This window comes from Phoca vitulina, unplaced genomic scaffold (genome assembly GCF_004348235.1).
Source record: "Phoca vitulina isolate PV1807 unplaced genomic scaffold, GSC_HSeal_1.0 scaffold5, whole genome shotgun sequence".
NCBI lineage: Eukaryota > Metazoa > Chordata > Mammalia > Carnivora > Phocidae > Phoca > Phoca vitulina.
In genome coordinates this window covers 71,861,493-71,880,884 of record NW_022589708.1, presented here as the reverse complement: position 1 = coordinate 71,880,884, position 19,392 = coordinate 71,861,493, and the positions used below count along the sequence as shown (strand labels likewise).

The 19,392-nt window shown below is 36.9% G+C and overlaps 1 protein-coding gene across 8 annotated transcripts in view; it reads left to right on the top strand.

Moving 5' to 3' along the window:
* The window catches only part of MTUS2 (microtubule associated scaffold protein 2), a 590,108-nt gene that overhangs the window by 20,047 nt on the left and 550,669 nt on the right, over positions 1-19,392 (top strand). For 5 of the 8 annotated variants that reach the window (XM_032403269.1, XM_032403268.1, XM_032403271.1 and 2 more), the window contains one exon: positions 16,103-16,175. The exons of 2 other annotated variants lie outside the window; for them this stretch is intronic. The gene's annotated coding sequence lies outside the window, so the exon portion shown is untranslated. Of the gene's footprint in view, positions 1-15,635; positions 16,176-19,392 lie in introns of those variants that run through there. One more of the 8 variants, XM_032403275.1, reaches the window with a different exon arrangement.

Genomic DNA, 19,392 nt, shown 5'->3' with positions numbered 1-19,392 from the left:
GATATAGTGTCCTTCCTCATCTCTTATTACAGTCTTTGGTTTAAAATCTAATTTGTCTGATATAAGGATTGCCACCCCAGCTTTCTTTTGGTGTCCATTAGCATGGTAAATGGTTTTCCACCCTCTGACTTTCAATCTGGGGGTGTCTTTGGTTCTAAAATGAGTCTCTTGCAGACAGCATATCGATGGGTCTTGTTTTTTAATCCAGTCTGATAGCCTGTGTCTTTTGATTGGGGCATTTAGCCCATTTACATTCAGGGTGACTATTGAAAGATAGGAATTTAATGCCATTGTATTGCCTGCAAGGTGACTGTTTCTGCATATTGTCTGTGTTCCTTTCTGGTCTATGTTGCTTTTAGGCTCTCTCTTTGCTTAGAGGACCCCTTTCAAGATTTCTTGTAGGGCTGGTTTCATGTTTGCAAATTCCTTTAGTTTTTGTTTGTCCTGGAAGCTTTTTATCTCTCCTTCAATTTTCAATAACAGCCTAGCTGGATATAGTATTCTTGGCTGCGTATTTTTCTCATTTAGTGACCTTGAGCAACTTCTAAGGTGAAACTGAGCTGGAGAGAACCCTGTGGCCTAAAGGCAGCTGGGATTAGGTTTTGAGGAGGGGACATTGCTCTTTGGCTGATGAGGCTCCTGTATGCCTAGATGGCTGCCCTATAGCCGGTAACCAAACCACACATTGTGTACACACAGTCATTAAAGGTAAGTCAGTGGTGTATGTGATTAGGGCTAAGCCAGTATTAATGACAGGTTGATATTGGTTGACTTTGGGCACTTTGACCCACCCTCAGAAATGAAAAGCCAACATGGTGTATTAGCTTCTATAAAGACCATAATAAGGGAAATAAATTTGTCCAGAAATAGGCTAATATTGATATAGTGATTTTAAATGCTTTACAGAAGCACAATGGAAAAAGCATGGAGTATAGAGCCATGGATTACAAGAAATTACAAAACAGCAGAAGCAAATAATGAGCACTTAATAGGGAAGTTAAATTTCCACACTTCACCAGACTATTACTGCAGAGTATTAATCTAAAAACCTAATATGAACACTACCTCTGTTAAATGCCAGCAGAGAAGTAATCTCAAATCATCCAGAATTAATTATTTTGTACTATGCTGTTTGAAATTACTCAAAATAGCTTCTCAAGTCAGGCAGTCTTTCTCCACAAACAAATAATTGTTTTCTCAGGTTGGAAGTGTTGCCACATATTAAGCCAAACACGTTTTTTGTCCCTAATTCTTATATTTCTATCAGTTATTTTCTGGGGATGCCAATTTGAGAACTGAAATCATGTAGAAGAATACTTTGGTTGAAATCGATATTTGTAAGCCTGATGCATTTTCTGTTAGTGTTGCATTAATATCTTTGGAAAATATCTATGGCAGATATACCAAACATTATTTATAAATTCTACAGACTCCAACAAGTATTTCTTTAAAAAAATCCACATTGTTTTAGTTTAACTGGCAACTACGAATGAGCTTTATACTGAGTGAGCTAATGTGCCTCTACTAGAAGATTTAAGAAGTTAGTTTAATATTATTACTACTTTGTCCTCTACCCCTAAACTTCACACTGAAATTTTTCTGCTAGATTTTGGGGTTATCATTTTGACAACAACCCAAGATATTGTAGTGGAATATAAAAGTGAATTAAAGCTAATATCTCAGTTTGGAGAATTTTTTTTTAAAGAGCAGAGATATCTGAAAATTACCTGTCTCTAAGGTTGGGACTAGAGAGAGGCTAGTCAGACACTTGCCTCAGTTGCAAATTTTAAAGGGACATCAAAAAACTGAGCAATAAAAAAAATGATATTTTAATGCAATTAAAAAAATAAAAATTAGTGCAAAAAATTCATGATGAGCAAAATGCCAAATTTTTAAAAAGACAAGATCAGTGTTATTGATTTTTCCTTTGGTGTCAGTCTCCAGTATGGCATGGTACAGCACCTTTATTGATTGTGTATTAATTTAAAATTTTGATACTTTATTCATCATGTATTTTTATTTAAACAAATCTTTATCTTGGAACCACATCTGGAATGTTAGAGTAAGGACTTTCTGTAAATCTTCTCCTCCAAAATAGCAGTGAGAACAAAATTTCACTGAGGCAAATACTGTCAAAATAAACTATTTTAGAACTCTGGAATTGAATCAAAGAGTTGCAACAATTCCATGAGCATTTATTCAAGAAAATAGACTGACTTTCAGAACAGTGAACTTTGTGGCATTTAAACTTACTCCCATTATCTCTTCCTAGCACAGTAGCCTTGAAAACTAAAAGCTAGTGGAGGGGACAGAACAGGTTCTGAACTCTTCAAAAACCCCATTTGCAGAAAATTGTCATCATAGGACCTGTCTGGCAGCTACTGAAAACCTCCATTCTCAGAGCTTGTTTTTATTTTACCAGACTCAGAACTCATTCTGTGTGAACAGCCTTAGGGTATTTGTTAAAAACAATTAGCAATTGTTTAACATTGCAGGTGCCTGAGGTGATTACACCAGTTGGGGTTGACCAGAGGTTGACCAAAAGACTTCAAAAGAGTAATTGGGATAGGAAATACCCATGGGATTTGAAAAGTTTTGACACATCTTTTGGAATCTGGAAGGCCCCTGTACATGTACAGGTTTATACATATGCCCAAGAAAGACTCGAGAAAGCCCTAATCTGTCACCTCTGGCTGACACTGAGGATCTATACAAATAAGAAGAAAAGGCTAAGGCAGAGTTGTAAACTGCGTATCAGAGCATAGAAAGCATGTGTGAATACGTACACAGAACTCAGCAAAGGCTGTGAAACATATTGGTTCAAAACATTTAAAGAAATTTCTGTTTTGTCATTAGCTGACCACTAAAGCAAACTGAGCAGAGACTTAAGCAGCTGCATATGATAAACAGACTGTATAGAATTAGTCCAGGAAATGGACAAACAGCATTATCATTAACAAAAATAACAAACAGTAACAATAAACCTTTGGTGGAGAATGGAATCTGATTTTCAGAGTTGCCGTATTATTTAAAATCCAGTTTTCAACACATAACACATACAGTGAAAGAGGAAAATATAGTCCACACAAAGAGAAAAAAGCCAAATGTGTCCCTGAGAAAGTCCAGATATTGGACTTGTTAGACAAACATTTTAAATCAGTGAATATAAATGTATTCAAAGAGTGAAAGGAATTCATATCTAAAGAATTAAAGGAAAGTATGAAAATGATGTTATACCTAATAGAGAATATCAATAAAGAGAGGAATTATTAAAAAAGAACAAAACAAATTCTGGGGTTGAAAAGTACAATGACTGGAATGAAAAAAAAAAAAGACTAGATGGGCTCAACAACAGATTTAAAATTGGCAGAACTAAGAATTAGTGAACTTGGAAGTAAATCAGTTGAAATTATACAGTTTTTTTTTTTTTTTTTTTTGCATAATGGAAATCCCAGAAGGAGGAGAGAGAAAGAGGCAGAATACTTGAAGAAACAATGGCCAAAAACTTGCCAAATTTCATTTAAAACATTAATCTGCATACCCAGGAATGTCAGTGCATTCCAAGTAGGATAAACACAGAGATCTACACTCAGTCAGGCTTGTCAAAAGCCAAAAAAAGAAAATAGCAAGAGAGAAGTGAATCATTGTGTACAAGGGATCCTCAATAAGATTAACAGCTAGCTTTTCATCTGAAATCATGGAAGCCAGAAGGTAGTAGGATGATGTATTCAAAGTGCTGAAAGAAAGACCAATCAGGAATTCTATATGCAGCAAAACTATCCTTTAAAAAAAATTAAGATCTCAGAAAAACCAGACTGCCCTACAAAAAATATGAAAGGGAATCTTTTTAGTTGTAACAAAAAGAAACTTAGACAATAACTCAAATTCACAGAAGAAATAAAAAGTATAAGTAAAGGTAACTACATAGGTAAACATAAAAGATAGCATAAATCACTAAGAAAATAAAAAATATATAATAAAAGAAACAACAGGGGATTTAAAGTGGTATACTAAAATATTTAACTTAAAAGAAGGCAGTAATGGTGGAATAGAGGAACAAAAAGTCATAAGACATATAGAAAACATAATAAAATGGCAGATTTAAATTTTACCAGTTATTATGTTAAGTGTAAATGGACTAAACACTCCAATAAAAAGGCCGAGATTGGCAGAATGAATTAAATAAACATGATCTAACTATATTCTCTCTACAACAGACCCACGTTATATTTAAACACAAATAGTTTGAAAGTAAAAGGATAGAATAAGCTATACCATGCAAACAATAACCAAAAGAGAGCTGGAGTGGCTATCCTAATATTGGAGAAATTGACTTTAAGTAAAATATTATTACAAAGGATAAAGTCATTACATATCCATAGAAAGGTCAATTTATCAGGAAGATATTACAGTTACAAACATATGTGCAAATAACAGCAGATTCCAAAGTATATGAAGCAAAAACTGACAGAATTGAAGGGAGAAATAGAAAATTCAACAATAACAGGAGGAGATTTTAATATCCCACTTTGTGTTTTTTTTTTTAAGATTTTATTTATTTATTTGACAGAGATACAGTGAGAGAGGGAACACAAGCAGGGGGAGTGGGAGAGGGAGAAGCAGGCTTCCCGCAGGGCAGGGAGCCTGATGTGGGGCTAGATCCCAGGACCCTGAGATCATGACCTGAGCCGAAGGCAGACGCTTAACGACTGAGCCACCCAGGCGCCCCTTAATATCCCACTTTGAATAATGGATTGAAACCAGGCAGAAGTTCAACAAGCAGTAGAAGATTTGAAGAGCGTTATTAACAAACTAGAACTAACAGACATTCAAAGAACACCACACATAACCACAGCAGAGTACACATTGTTCTTAATTGCATATAGAAATTCTTCAGCATAGACTATATCAGGCCATAGAATATATATTAGGTGACAGAACAAGTTTCAGTGAATTTAAAGTACTGAAATCATACAAAGTGTTTTCTGATCACAGTGGAATGATATTAGAAATCAATAGTAGAAGGAAATTCAGAAATTCACAAAATGTGGAAATTAACACACTCTTAAATAGCCAGTGGGTCAAAGAAGAAATCATAATGGAAATTAGAACATACTTTGAGGTGAATGAAAACAAAAACATAACATAGTAAAACTTATGGGATGCACTAAATCAGTGCTTAAAGGGAAATTTATAGCTGTGAATGCCTGTATTAACAAAAGGAAAAAGCAAAATGAAAAGACAACCTATGGAATGGGAAAAAAATATTTACAAACCATATATCTGAGAAGGGATTAATATCTGAGATATATAAAGAACTCATTCAACTCAATAGAAAAAGCAAATAATCCAATTTTAAAAATGGGTGAAGGATCTGAATAAATATTTTGCTGAAGAAGATATATGAATGGCCAACAGACACATGAAAAGGTGCTTAGCATAACAAATCATTAGGGAAATGCAAAGCAAAACCACAATGAAATATCACAAAAGTCTGTTAGAATGGCTGACATTAACAACAACAAAGAAAAGGATAAATACAAGAATGTGGAGCAAAGGGAACACATGTGCACTGTTGGTGGGAATGTATATAGTATAGCCATTATGGAAAACAGTATGGAGGTTCCCTTCAAAATTAAAAATAGAACTGCCATATGATTTGGCAATTTCACTTCTGGGAATATATCCAAAGGAAACAATTCTAAAGAAAATGAAAACACTATATTGAAGAGATATCCGCAACCCCATGTTCATAGCATCATTATATATAGTATCTAAGACATGGAAACAACCTAAGTGCCCATTATGATAAATGGATAAAGAAGTTGTGATACACAGGAATATTATTTAGCCATAAAAAGGACATCCTCCCATTTGCAACAACTTGGATGGACCTTGAGGGCATTATGCTGCATGAACTAAGCCAGACAGAGAAAGACAAATACTGTATAATCTCGCTTACATGTGGAACCTAAAAAAACAAACAAAAACAAAACAACAACAAAACTCCAAAACCCCCCACCAAACCCCAAACACCCAAACTCATAGAAAAAGAGATTAGATTTGTGGTTATTGGTGGTGGGGTGGTGGTGAGGTGGGAGGGGGGAGATTGGATGATGGTGGTCAAAATGTACAAAATGTACAAACTTGCAGTTATAAGGTAAGTATTGCAGATGTAATGTACAATATGATGACTGTAGTTAACACTGCTGTATGGTATATGAAAATTGTTAGGAGTAAATCTTAAGAGTTCTTACCAGAAGGAAAAAACTTTCTTTTTGTATCTATATGAGATGATGGATGTTAACGAAACTTACTGTGGTAATTCACAATATATGTAAGTCAAATCATTATGTTGTATGCCTTAAACTTAACACAATGCCATATGTCAATTATAACTTAAACTGGGGAAAAAAAGCAAAAAAAAAAGGGGAGAGATCACAAATCAGTAATTTAACCTTTTACCTTAAGGAAGTAGAAAAAGAAGAGCAAATGAAACACAAAAAAAGTAGAAGGGAGGAAATAATAAAGACTAGAGCAGAAGTAAATAAAATAGAGAATAGAAAACAGTAGAGAAAATCAATGAACCCAAAAATTAGTCCCTTGAAAAAATCAACAAAATTGACAAACCATTAGCTGACTGACCAATAGAAAAAAAGAAAAGACTCAATTACCGAAATCAGGAATAAAAGGAGCATCACTACCCACCTTGGAGAAATAAAAAGGATCATATTATGAATAATTTTATGTCAACAAATTATGATAACCTAGATGAAATGGACAAATTCCTATGAAGACATAGACTACCAAACTGCTCAAGAAGAAATAGAAACTTTGAAGTGACCTATTATAAAATTCCCACAAGGCAAAGCCCAGGTTCATATGTCTCCACAGGTAAATTCTACCAAATGTGTAAAGAAGCCTTAACAACAGTATAGCACAATCTCTTACAGAAAATGGAAAAGGAAGGGCCATTTCCCAACTTATTGTTTGAGGCCAGTATTACTTTGGTAATAGAACCAGATAAAGCAATCACAAGATAAGTATAGTTTACCCTGGAATAATGCAGGGGTGAAGGGCACCAACCTCCCATGCATTTGAAAATCCATGTATAACTTTTGACTCTCCGAAAACTTAACTACTAATAACCTACCATTGACTAGTAGCCTTACCGATAACAGTCAACTAACACATATTTTGTATATGTAATATATATATGTGTTACATACAACAAAGTAAGCTAGAGAAAAGACAATGTTATTATGAAAATCATAAGGAAAATATATTTATAGTACTGTACTCTATTGATTGAAAAAATTGTTTGTAAGTGGACCCAGACAGTTCAAACCCATGTTTTTCAAGGGTCAGCTGTATAAACTGGTATTTCTTATGAATATAGATGCAAAAATCTGTAACAAAATACTAGTAAACTAAGCCAGCAACATATAGAAAGTTTATACACCACGACCAAGTGGGATTTATCTGAGGAATGCAAGATTGGCTTAACATATGAAAATCACTGTAATATAACTTATTAATAGCATAAATCACAAAAATTGCACAATCATTTCAATAGGCATAGGAAAAGCACCTGACCTATTCCAACAGCACTTCATGATAAAAGCACTTGCAAAACTAGCAATAGAAGGAAACTTCCTTGAGCTGATGAAGGGCATTTACCAAAACCCCATAACTAACATAATACTTAATGGTGAAAGACTGAATGCAGTCCCCCTAAAGAAAAGACAAGGATGCCTAATTTTTTCACATTTATTCAATGTTGTATCAGAGGTTCTAGCCAAAGCCATTCAGCAAGAAAAAGAAATAAAAGGCATTCAGATTAGAAAGGAAGAGGTAAAACTATCTCAGTTTGCAGATGACATGATCTTATATGTTGAAAATCTTCAGGACTACACACAAAAAACTGGTAAGTTCAGCAAGGTTGCAGCATATAAGATCAATAAACAAAAATCAATTCTATATGTTTACATCAAATAATTTGAAAATGAAATAAAATTACATTTACAGTAGCATCAAAAAGAATAAAATACTTAGTAATAAATTTTAAAAAAGACATTCAAAGCTTGTACACCAAAAACTATAAATCACTGAAAGAAATTAAAGATAACCTGAATAAGTGGAAAGACATCCCCTCTTCATGGATTGAAAGACAATATTGTCAAGATGGCAGTGTTCCCCAAATTGGTCTATAGATTCAGTGCAATTCATATCTAAATTCCAGCTGCCTTTTGGGCAGAAATTGACAAGCTGACCCTGAAATTTATATGGAAATGCAAGGAACTCAGAATAGCCAGAGCAATCCTGAAAAAGCAGAACAAAATTGAAGGACTTGCATTTCCTGGTTTCAAAAGTTACTACAAAGCTGCAGTGATAAAGATAATGTAGTACTGGCATAAATAGAGTCTTATGGATCCATGGTATAAAATTGAGAGTCTAGAAATAAACCCTTACATTTATGATCATTGATTATCAACAAGGGTGACAAGACAATTTAATAGAAAAAGAATAGTCCTTTTAACAAATGGTGCTGGAATAGCTAGATATCCACAACGCGAAAGAATGAAGTTGGACCTTACTTTACACTATATACAAAAATTAATCCAAAATGGATCATTGACCTTAAGGCAAGAGCTAAAACAAACAAACAAAAACTCTTAGAAGAAAACAGGAGTAAATCTTCATGATCTTGGATTAGGCAGTGGTTTCTTAGATAGGACATCAAAAGCATAAGTGATGAAAGAAAAAAATATATAAAATGGGCTTCATAAAAATTAAAAACTTCTGTGCTTTAGAGAATATCATCAAGAAAGAGAAAAGAAAACCCAAAGAACGGGAGAAAACTTTTGCAAATCATGTCTCACATAAGAAACTTATATTCAAAATATATAAAGAATGTTTACAACTCAATATATAAAGAACTAAAAAATTGAGCAAAGGACTTGAGATGACATTTCTCCAAAGAAGTCTAATGGCCAAGGCATATGCAAAGGTAGTCAACATTATTGGTTATTAGGAAGATCGAAAACAAAAATACAATGAGATACTGCTACACAATCACTAACATGGTTAACATAAAAAATGCAGATAATTACAAGTGTTGGTAAAGATATGGAGACATTGGTACCCTATACATTGCTAGTGGGACCATAAAATGGTGCAGCCACTTTGGAAAACAGTTGCTAGTTTCTCAAATTATCAACATAGAGTTACAAGATGACCCAGCAATTCCATGCCTAAGTTTATACCTAAGAGAATTGAAAATTTATATCTACATAGAAACGTGTATACCAATATGTGCCTAATAGCTCCAAACTGGAAACAATTCCTAAACCCACTAACTGATGAATGGATAAACAAAATGTGCTGTATTCATATAATAGAATATTATCCATCCATAAAAAGGAATGAAATATTGATTCATTCAAAGTTTTAAACATTTTAACTGTGAGAAGACAGACCCAAAAGGCCACATATTGTGTGATTCCATTTATATCAACTGTCCATAATAGGCAGATTTATACAGAAAATAGATTAGTGGTTGCCAGGGTTCGTAGATGTCTGCTAATTGGGATGGGATTTCTTTGGGGGTAATGAAAATGTTCTGGAATTTGATAGTGGCAGTAGTTAAACAACATTATAAATATTTAAAACTATTGAATTGTACCCTTTAAAATGGTGGATTTTATGGTAGGTGACTTACATGACAATGCTGTTATTTAAATATTATTCATCTTGATTCCTGAGTTTTTCGGTTCCCTTTAAATTTTGTGCCTGAGGGACACCTGGGTGACTCTGTCAGTTAAGCATCAGCCCAGGTCATGATCCCAGGGTCCTGGGATTGAGTCCCACATAGGGCTCTTTGCTCAGTGTGGAGCCTGCATCTCCCTCTGCCCCTCTCCCCACTCATGTGCTTGCTCTCGCTCTCTCTCTCTGACAAATAAAATCTTAAAAAAACATAAATAAATTTTGTGCCTGAGGCAAGTGCTTGGCCTCCCCCTAGTCCTGGCCCTGTTTTTCTCTACTGGCCTTTGCCTAAGAATTCCTAAGATAGCTATATTTGAGGATTACAAACCTTAGGAGTTACATGTGGAGAACCAACAGCTGCTGGAGGAGAAGGAGAACTCCAGAGTTGACATAACTCTGAACGCAATACTCTCTGGGTTTGTAATGTAGGAGCAGACTCTGTGTATCCAGCAGGGCCATGCTCTGTGACACTGCAGTGCAGTCTTGGACGTCCGTGCTCTGGAATCACTAGGAAAAGTTAGCATCATCTTAACAGATGTTATTAGTAAGGAAGAGAAAAGTTATACTCATAGAGTAGCACCGTTCAATGGAAATATAATGTGAGCCACATATGTATTACGCTTTTCTAATAGCCACATTAAGAAGACAAAAAGAAACTTATTAATTTTAACACATTTTATTTAACCAAATATATCCAAAATATTATCATTTTAACACGTTGAAATATTTTATATTCTTTTTGTCATACTGAATCTTCAAAGTCAAGTGTGTATTTTATTTTATTTTATTTTATTTTTTTTTTAAGACTCCATTTATTCATTTGAGAGAGAGAACGAGATAGAGATAGAGAGAGAGCATGAGACGGGGGAGGGTCAGAGGGAGAAGCAGACTCCCTGCCGAGCAGGGAGCCCGATGCGGGACTCGATCCTGGGACTCCAGGATCATGACCTGAGCCGAAGGCAGTCGCTTAACCAACTGAGCCACCCAGGCGCCCCCAAGTGTGTATTTTAAACTTACAGCACATTCCAGTTCAGATTAGCCACATTCCAAGCGTCCAGTAGGAACATGTGGCTAAGTGGCTATTGTACTGATGGTTATGGAGTTGTTTTTATAAAATCAGATTCAAGAGACACACTGTGGTGTCCTGGTTTTGAGTTGGATCCAGGTTCAAATTCTGGCTTTGGCTCTAACACTGTATTCTTAAAACATTTGCTGATAGCTATTCTCAAAAGTTATATAGTCCATATCTATGAGCAGACATGTAATAATGGAGACAAGTAAAGTCTTACTTTATTGTTCTAATTACTATAAGGCCCATCAGAGGAAGTGGTCAGTTCTACCTGGGTTGGGGCCGGTGGTGGTCAGGAAGAGCATCATAAAGAGGTAAAGTTTGAGCTCCATCCTGGAGCATGAGGTAGATGAAGGGCAAAAACAGAGTCAGGGAGGCTTAAAATAGTACTGCCCAGGAAATTGCTTAGAAGGTTGCTTCAGCCAGAGCATGGGTATGAATGGGTGGCTGAAGGAGTGATGTGCTTAAAGTAGAGTCGGGGGCCATGTTTTTGGAGGGTACCTGTGAAGGAGTTTAGAATATATTACATATTTAGTAGGTGCCTACTAAATTTGAACCACTAAAGAACTCATAAGAAGGAAGTCACGAGGTGACATTTGTTCTTTGTCACTTTAGCATCCTGGGCTAGTCACTTGACCTTCAGACCGGCCCCTTAGTCACCTCTTTGAGAAACTGGGATACTGAAATCTCTTTAGAGAGTTGTTGTGAAGATTAGGTAAGTGAACTAGCATATGTAATGTGTCTCATGGTCTAGCCCAGACTTTTGAATTGAGACACTGCTTCTCTGGTAGTTTCCATCTGTTACCCCAGCACTGGTTCTTCAGTGTGGCCATGCTCCAGAGTACCCAGGGAAAGCTTTCCAAAAAAGTAAACTCTTAAAATTCAAGAATAAGCATCAGGGTAGTTCCCAGGAATCCCCGTGTTTAACAGATTCCTTCAGTGATGATTGTGCAGCCACCTGTTTCAGTTTTGTACGTGTGTGCAGGGTTCACTTTCCCAGTCCTTTCATTGTGATTGTTTTCGTACTTTGAATAAATGGATCGGATGGTTTATCTTAGTTAACGTTAATGTTATTTCATATGTTCTTCCATGGTTTTGGATGTGGTTTTGATCAAACATTCTCATTGCTGTGTAGTATTCCATTGTGCACTTTACTGTAATAAACACTTGGTTACATCAGTTATAAATTGAACACAATTGGTTTTTCCAAGAATACTGTTCTGACTCTAAACCAAATTTATAAGCAGCTGTCTGCTAATAGAGATGCACACCAATTCCTTGACTTTATGTCCTGTTGTTTGAAAATATTGTCTGTAGCTCAAAACCAAGATCAAATTGATGTGATTTCTGAATTTGAAAATTATGCTTTAGGGTTTTGTGTTTTTTGCTCAATCCAAAAATGAACCATTCTGTGTGGAGAAGGTATGGTTGCTTGCAATTTCTCTGTTCATTTTGTCCTTTTATATGAATTCAAAAAATATTTATTAATTTTACCTACCATTTTACTAAATTTAGCTTTCCCTTTCTTTTTAAAACTTATTATTCAAGTACAATTAACAGTGTTATATTAGTTTCAGGTGTACAATTTATTGATTCAACAATTCTATACATTTCTCAGTACTCATCAGGATGAATGTACTCCCCTTCATCTGTTTCACCCATCTGTCCAGCTGCCTCCCCTCTGGCAACCACCAGTTTGTTCTCTGTATTTAAGAATCTGGTTTTTTTTGTCTCTTTTTTAAATTTTTCATTTGTTTTGTTTCTTAAATTCCACACATGAATGAAATCATGTGGTATTTCTTTCTCTGATTGACTTATTTCACTTAGCATTATACCATCTGGTTCCATCCATGTTGTTGCAAGTAGCAAGATTTTATTCTTTTTATGGCTGAGTAATCACTCTGTGTGTGTGTGTGTGTGTGTGTGTGTGTGTGTGTGTATGTACCACATCTTCTTTACCCATTCATCTATCAGTGGACCCTTGGGCTGCTTCCATATCTTGGCTATTGTAAATAATGCTGCAGTAAATATAGGGGTGCATATATCTTTTCAAATTAGTGTTCCCATTTTCTTTGGGTAAATATCCAGTAGTAGAGTTACAGGATCATATGGTAATTCTTCTTAAAAGCTTTTGGCTGCATAATATTCCATTGTATATATATATATACCACATCTTCTTTATCCATTCATCTGTCAATGGACATCTTGGCTCTTTCCATAGTTTGGCTATTGTGGACATTGCTGCTATAAACATTGGGGTGCACATACCCCTTCAGATCCCTACATTTGTATCTTTGGGGTAAATACCCAGTAGTGCAATTGCTGGATCATGTGGTAGCTCTATTTTCAACTTTTTGAGGAGCCTCCATACTGTTTTCCAGAGTGGCTGCACCAGCTTGCATTCCCACCAACAGTGCATGAGGGTTCCTTTTTCTCCACATCCTCACCAACACGTTGTTTCTTGTGTTTTTGATTTTAGCCATTCTGACATGTGTGAGGATATACCTCACTGAGGCTTTGATTTGCATTTCCCTGATGATTAAGCATCTTTACATGTCTGTTAGCCATCTGTATGTCTCTTTGGAAAAATGTCTATTCATGTCTTCTGCCCATTTTTTGATTGGATTATTTGTTTTTATTTGGTTGTTGAGTTATAAATATAGTCCTTTTATATAGGACTCCAAGGCGTTAGGTAACACCTGTTCCCCTTGTCTTTTATGTCAGCTTCCCTGTTTTGCCTGCTGATGTTCGGCAGACCCTGTTCTGATCTCAGTGGTAATTACCAGTGGCCTAGGGCTCCTCTGTATGAGGTTGACCAGTTGGTTCTTAGGCAGCCTCTAGCTCTTCAGAGTGGGTTTGCTTAGTTATTACCTGGTAGCTTCCACACATGCATGTATAGTCTTCACATACCTTAGCTAGCACTCCTTAACTATGTTCACACTCTTATTCCATCACTATATTAACGTAATGTCATTTTCTAACTCTCTTTCACAATGGGTGGTGGAATTCCAACTGGTCTACTAATTCCAGGCTATTATATTTGCAGTAGCTCTCTATCTTTGGCGTACCTATTATAATAATAATGATTTCTGTTCTCTGCTACTATTAGTGCTATCATTTAGCTATTGCCATCATTAACACATATACCTTCAACATTATAGTGGTCCACATTATATCGTAATATCTCTGTTTAAAAGGGAAAGTTGGTACTAGAACAGTAAAGGTGCCTCTGAAGGTAGAATTTATGCATTTCTCCACATGCATTTCCTTCATGCATTTCCTCTCCTGGTCTTAATGTGTTTTGAAATTCTGATTGGATATGAACAGAACAATAGGTTGCACCTAACACATGAACCAGGACTCTGCAGTCAGAATGCAGATTTTGACCCTACGTCCTTTCTTCAGATAATTAATTTTAAAAAATAGGGAATGTGAAATAGATAAATGGTACTAAAAAGAGTTCAAAAAGTTTATTTTGCAATTGGCTGCTTGTTCTTGCAGCAAAGCAAAACAAAACAAAACAAAGCAGCTTATGTAGGCTGCTCATTTAATGGGTCTCCTGGTAAGAGGGAAATCATTTAAACTGTCTCTACTCCATCTCAGAAGAAAATACATTGTGTAAAGAGATAAATTTTTGTATCTAGGGTATTCACACGGCCTCTATTCTGTTAGTCTGTAGTTCCAATAGTGTTGTGTATGCCTGCATTACGTCCATAGTGCTGGGGGTGGCTGTGATGGTGGTGTGCTGGTGGTGGTGTTCATGACAGTGGTGGGCTGGCATGGGAGTGCTGGTTGTGGTAGCTCCTGAGATAGATGGGTTGCTGAATATGTTCGACAGAAGTAAATTTTCCCTTCTTTCCATCTGGACTTGGACCTGTTTAATTTTCCCAGTGTGGTGTGATGCTCGCCACCACGTAAGTACTGCCTTAGTGAGTGGGCGGCCCTTCCGCTCTCCTCCCCCTGCCTCTTGTTCCTCACTTACTCTGACATGCTTTCCCTTTGGCCCTCCCTTCTTACAGATCTGCATTCTTACCATCACCTTTTGCGTTCCAGCCCTCAGCTGTCCTCTCTGCCACATTTGTACTCTTGGAAAAGGCTCTTAATGTTGCAAGGAGGAAGCGGAGAGGGAGTTGGCAGTAAATAGACTGGGTTGGAAAAAAGAATCGAGGAGGATACACTCAGTCCCCTCCAAATACCAGAGGCAGTTCACTTGTTATCTTTTAGGTACCATGAAGATGTCAGGTTGTAATGGATACCGGCAATGCCCAAACTACTGAGGCTGCTTAGGAAATGACATGTGCTGAGCAATAGGTAGTTGTGAAGATTTAGTTGTTTTCCAGTCCTACCTTTTTTTTTTTTTTGGCTTGGAAAAATGCTGAAATTATCAGGTTTTGAGGTAAACAATGGTTGGATATCACCAATTTTACATGACTCGGCCTAATAATAGCAGGCATCCTGTGGCATCTACTGCAGTAGCGTCTGGGAGGAAAATCTGTGTTTTTTCTACCACCTAAAACTAGTCTTGCTGGACAAGTTAGGAAAGTAATTTTTGCTGTTTTTTTTTGAAATACAGTTTTATTATAGATTTAATTAATATTACTATTGTTAATATTGTGGGACTCATGGGGTGCCTGCGTGGCTCAGTCAGTTGGGCATCTGACTCTTGGTCTCAGCTTGGGTCTTGATCCAGGGTCGTGAGTTCGACTCCTGCAGTAGGCTCTGTGCTGAGCGTGGAGCCACTCAAGAAAATATTTTGGGACTCGTAGTTCCTCTTCTTCATTTTTTTTCTGAATAAGAAGGAAATAAGAAATAACAAAGTGTAAATTTGGTGTCATTTAAGAAAATTAGGAACTACTAAACACACATAATTATTCATGCATCAGAGGTCTTCTTCCCCTGACAAGAGCCAAGTCTTAAATTCTTAAGATACTTCATTTATATGGTGTATTTAAGAATCAGTTTTCAGATCATTAATTTCTTGAGGGATTAAGAAAGAAAGAAAATTGAAGTCATGTATTCATTGAGGATTAATCTGAAAATAAGATGAAGTATCTCTGAAATCCGAGACACAGCCAATGGAAAAATGGTGAGTTCATGAAACAACTCCACTTATGAAGAGTTTGTGGTACAATTACTGCATAGATTCGAGCACTCCTGAATTAACTTTATTGTTTCAGGGAGAAGCAGTATTACCACGAAGTAACTGGTTATGCTTTCCTAAATCTGTCTCCTTTCTTCTAAGCTTTCCTCTGTCTTTTGCTTTTTAAGGTTTCCATACCTGGACTGTCAACTAGGGCAAATTGTCACCAATGGCAGTAAAACTCGTTTTCTGGGGGTCAAGGTGAGTTTATGTGGCTCTCTATTATTATTTCATTTGACTTGGGTTCCTGGCACTCAAAGGAAATAGCTGGTGGTAAATTTTTGGTAAATATTATCAATGAAAAAAGTCAATTAAAATGAATTCTGATATGGAAACTTACTTTAATTCTTCTTTTTAAAAAATATGAGAAATCTGGGGTGCCTGGGTGGCTCAGTCAGTTGAGCATCTGACTGTTGATTTTGGCTCAGGTCATGATCTCAGGGTCATGAGATTGAGCCCTGTATCAGTCTCTGCTCAGCATGGAGTCTGCTTGAGATTCTCTTTCTCCCTCTGTTCCTCCCCCTGCTCACACATGCTCTCTCTCTCTCTCCCAATAAATAAAATCGTTAAAAAAATGTGAGGAATCTATTCAGATATTGATGAAACTCAAGTTCAAGCAACATGGTTGTTAATGATGTTAAATTTGTGGAATGTGTCTATAATGGATATCTCTTTCCTAGCAGTAATTAATCTGGGACAACAGGTTATTGTTTTATTGTTAACATGTGTTTAGTAATATCAGTTAACAGAAATAGGACAAGAGGATGCAGTTAGTACTTAAGGGCTTGCTTTGAGGAGAGGATGTGCTTGATAGCTGAAATTATTGAGAGAGAAAGCCCAGATTGGTGTGGGGGGTAGTTAATGCAGTGCAAACAGAGTTTACGAAACCAAGAGCAGATGCTTTAGTGAACAGCCAAGACCACAGAAAGTTTAAAATGTTTGAGAGAAGCTTTTCCGAGGGCTGCTGCTGTCCCATATGGCATTTTGTGCAAATTAGACAAAGGCACCCCTTCCGTAGACATTTTACTTCCATCTGATGGAAAATCATCGAACTATACTGATTTTTAGAATAAGACACTTTCTTGCCATATGCTGGAAAACTATAATATAAATAATTAAATTACCCATCTTTAAACCCTCAATGTTGTAACAATGATACACAGTGTTTGAAAGAGCAGAGATGCTAATGATGCGATTGGTGCTCCCTTAAATGTGGTGGATTTGCATAGTGTACAACTTGAACAACTGCCGGGCTGGCTCTGCTTTGTTGGGATTCAATTCAGGGTAGACTCTAAGGAAAGGAAGCTTGTTATTAAGTCTGGTCATTGGGGACAGAGGAGAGGAACAACAGTGTGGGGTATGGCTTTCACTGGACACTTGGGTGACATGGAAGAAACTTATCAGAGGGACAGTGGCTTCTGTAGTTTTGGAGGCCAGAAAGGGTAGCCTGAGCTTTCTAGGGGTAAAACTAGAAAAGGAAAACCTAAACTTGTATGTTTTAAATCAAATTTAGGATGAGTTCCTGTGATTTAGTGGTATAGAGTATGTACTTTCTGAGTCCCACCATTACTCAAGTGGGCTTTATTCTGTAGATTACCACTTCTGTGATGGTTGTGTTCTCAAAGACTATTTAAACTTGAGTTTTTTTTTCCCCTGGTTAAAGGGAGTTGCTTTCAAAATGTTGAGGGTGTTCAAAATGGTTGGTTCTTCCCTACTTAACAGATTTTTCTTATTTTTATCTTATTTTTTTAAAAGATTTTATTTATTTGTCAGAGAGAGAGAGAGCATGCGAACAAGCAGGGGGAGCGGCAGAGGGAGAGGGAGAAGCAGGCTCCCTGCTGAGCTGGGAGCCCGATGTGGGGCTCGATCCCAGGACCCCGGGATCATGACCTGAGCTGAAGGCAGACGCTTAACCGGCTGAGTCACCCAGGCGCCCCTTTAACAGATTTTTAAATTAATCTTCTGATGAGACAAAAAGCTGTTAAGTTGATGTTAATGGGTAGATATTGATTGGTAAATACAGGGTAAGGAGGATGCAGCGGTATTTTAGGGTGAGAGATAGGGCTGCAGGTAGAGAAGGTGGCTGATAACTTATGTGTTATTGAGGACAAGAAGAACAGATATGGGAAAAAACTTAATGCGGTGTGGATAGATGGTAATGGCTGTAGAAGTGGTCAGGATGTTGGTGGCAGCTGCAGGGGCCCTGGTGGAGGGATGGCGGCAGCCGCCATGATGTTGACTCCTCTGAGGGAGGAAATGGAAGGTGGAGAAGATGCCGGGTCATGGAAAGAAAATACGTGGCCTGAGAAGAAGCTTTTGCTTCCTCGGTGTTGTTGACAGAATTGATTGGAGGGCAATTCAAGGAGCTCCTTTTTGTGGAATGCCAAGCTAGTTTTCTTATTGTATCATCTACCCATCCCTTCTTCCCCCAAAGGATACCATTTACTTTAAGAATAACGATAAAGAGACCTCAGAGAGTCATTATAATTCCAGTGAACATTGATGTTTATTTCCCATACCCCTGCTCACGGCCCACCTTTCTTTCCTGTGTGTGTGTGTGTGTGTGTGGTGGGGGTTTGATACTCTGAATACAGTAGAGAAACACATGATCCATTCAGAGAACCATGTAGGTGATTTGGGGGAAGATGCCCTGATATTATTTACATCTGAAACCTTTCTTCCCCACCCCTGTCACACATACACGATCCATGTTTTGAAGAAAGATATGTGGATTTTTTTTTTTTTTCATGAGTGGAGGGAGCAGAAGGAAAATGGGTAAGTGGATAGAAGGAGGCTTTTATGAACCAGTACCCTCCTCCCCCAGGTAATTGCTTAGATGTCTGTTTCGCTTTGTGGATATTAGGTCTGATTTTTTTCTTTGCCTTTGGAATACCAAGGAAAGAGTGAGAGTAGGAAGATGTTTTGGGGTCTAGCACTTGGCACCTGTGATATTAAGCTAATAAGTTTGTAGTTCCATTTTCCTTACCTTTCATTAGGGAGAATGATATTTGCTGTTAGAAAATGCTGAGGAAGTCTTTGTGTAAACACTAGCCTGACAAATGTTAAAATGACACAGAATCACGTCTTTAACAACAATGCATCATTCTCATTGTCATTAATCTCCATAATTTTTGGATTAAAGCAGTTTATCACTACATGATCCAAATAATTATCTTGATTATTTTAAATCAGAGATTCTTTATGTTGATTATCTAAAGATTTACACACTCTGCTGTAAGAGAGATTTAGACATAAAGAGTAGCTTTTTAAAAAAGGGATGTTAGCAGGTCCTCATGTGCTGGAGGTTGTTTTATTAGGTGTCTAGCGCCATGTGCTTAATGTCTGCTTAATGGAGTAGAATCATTTGACAGTGTTTAAATGCTAATAATATGTGACACATAGTGAGCGGTCACTTGCT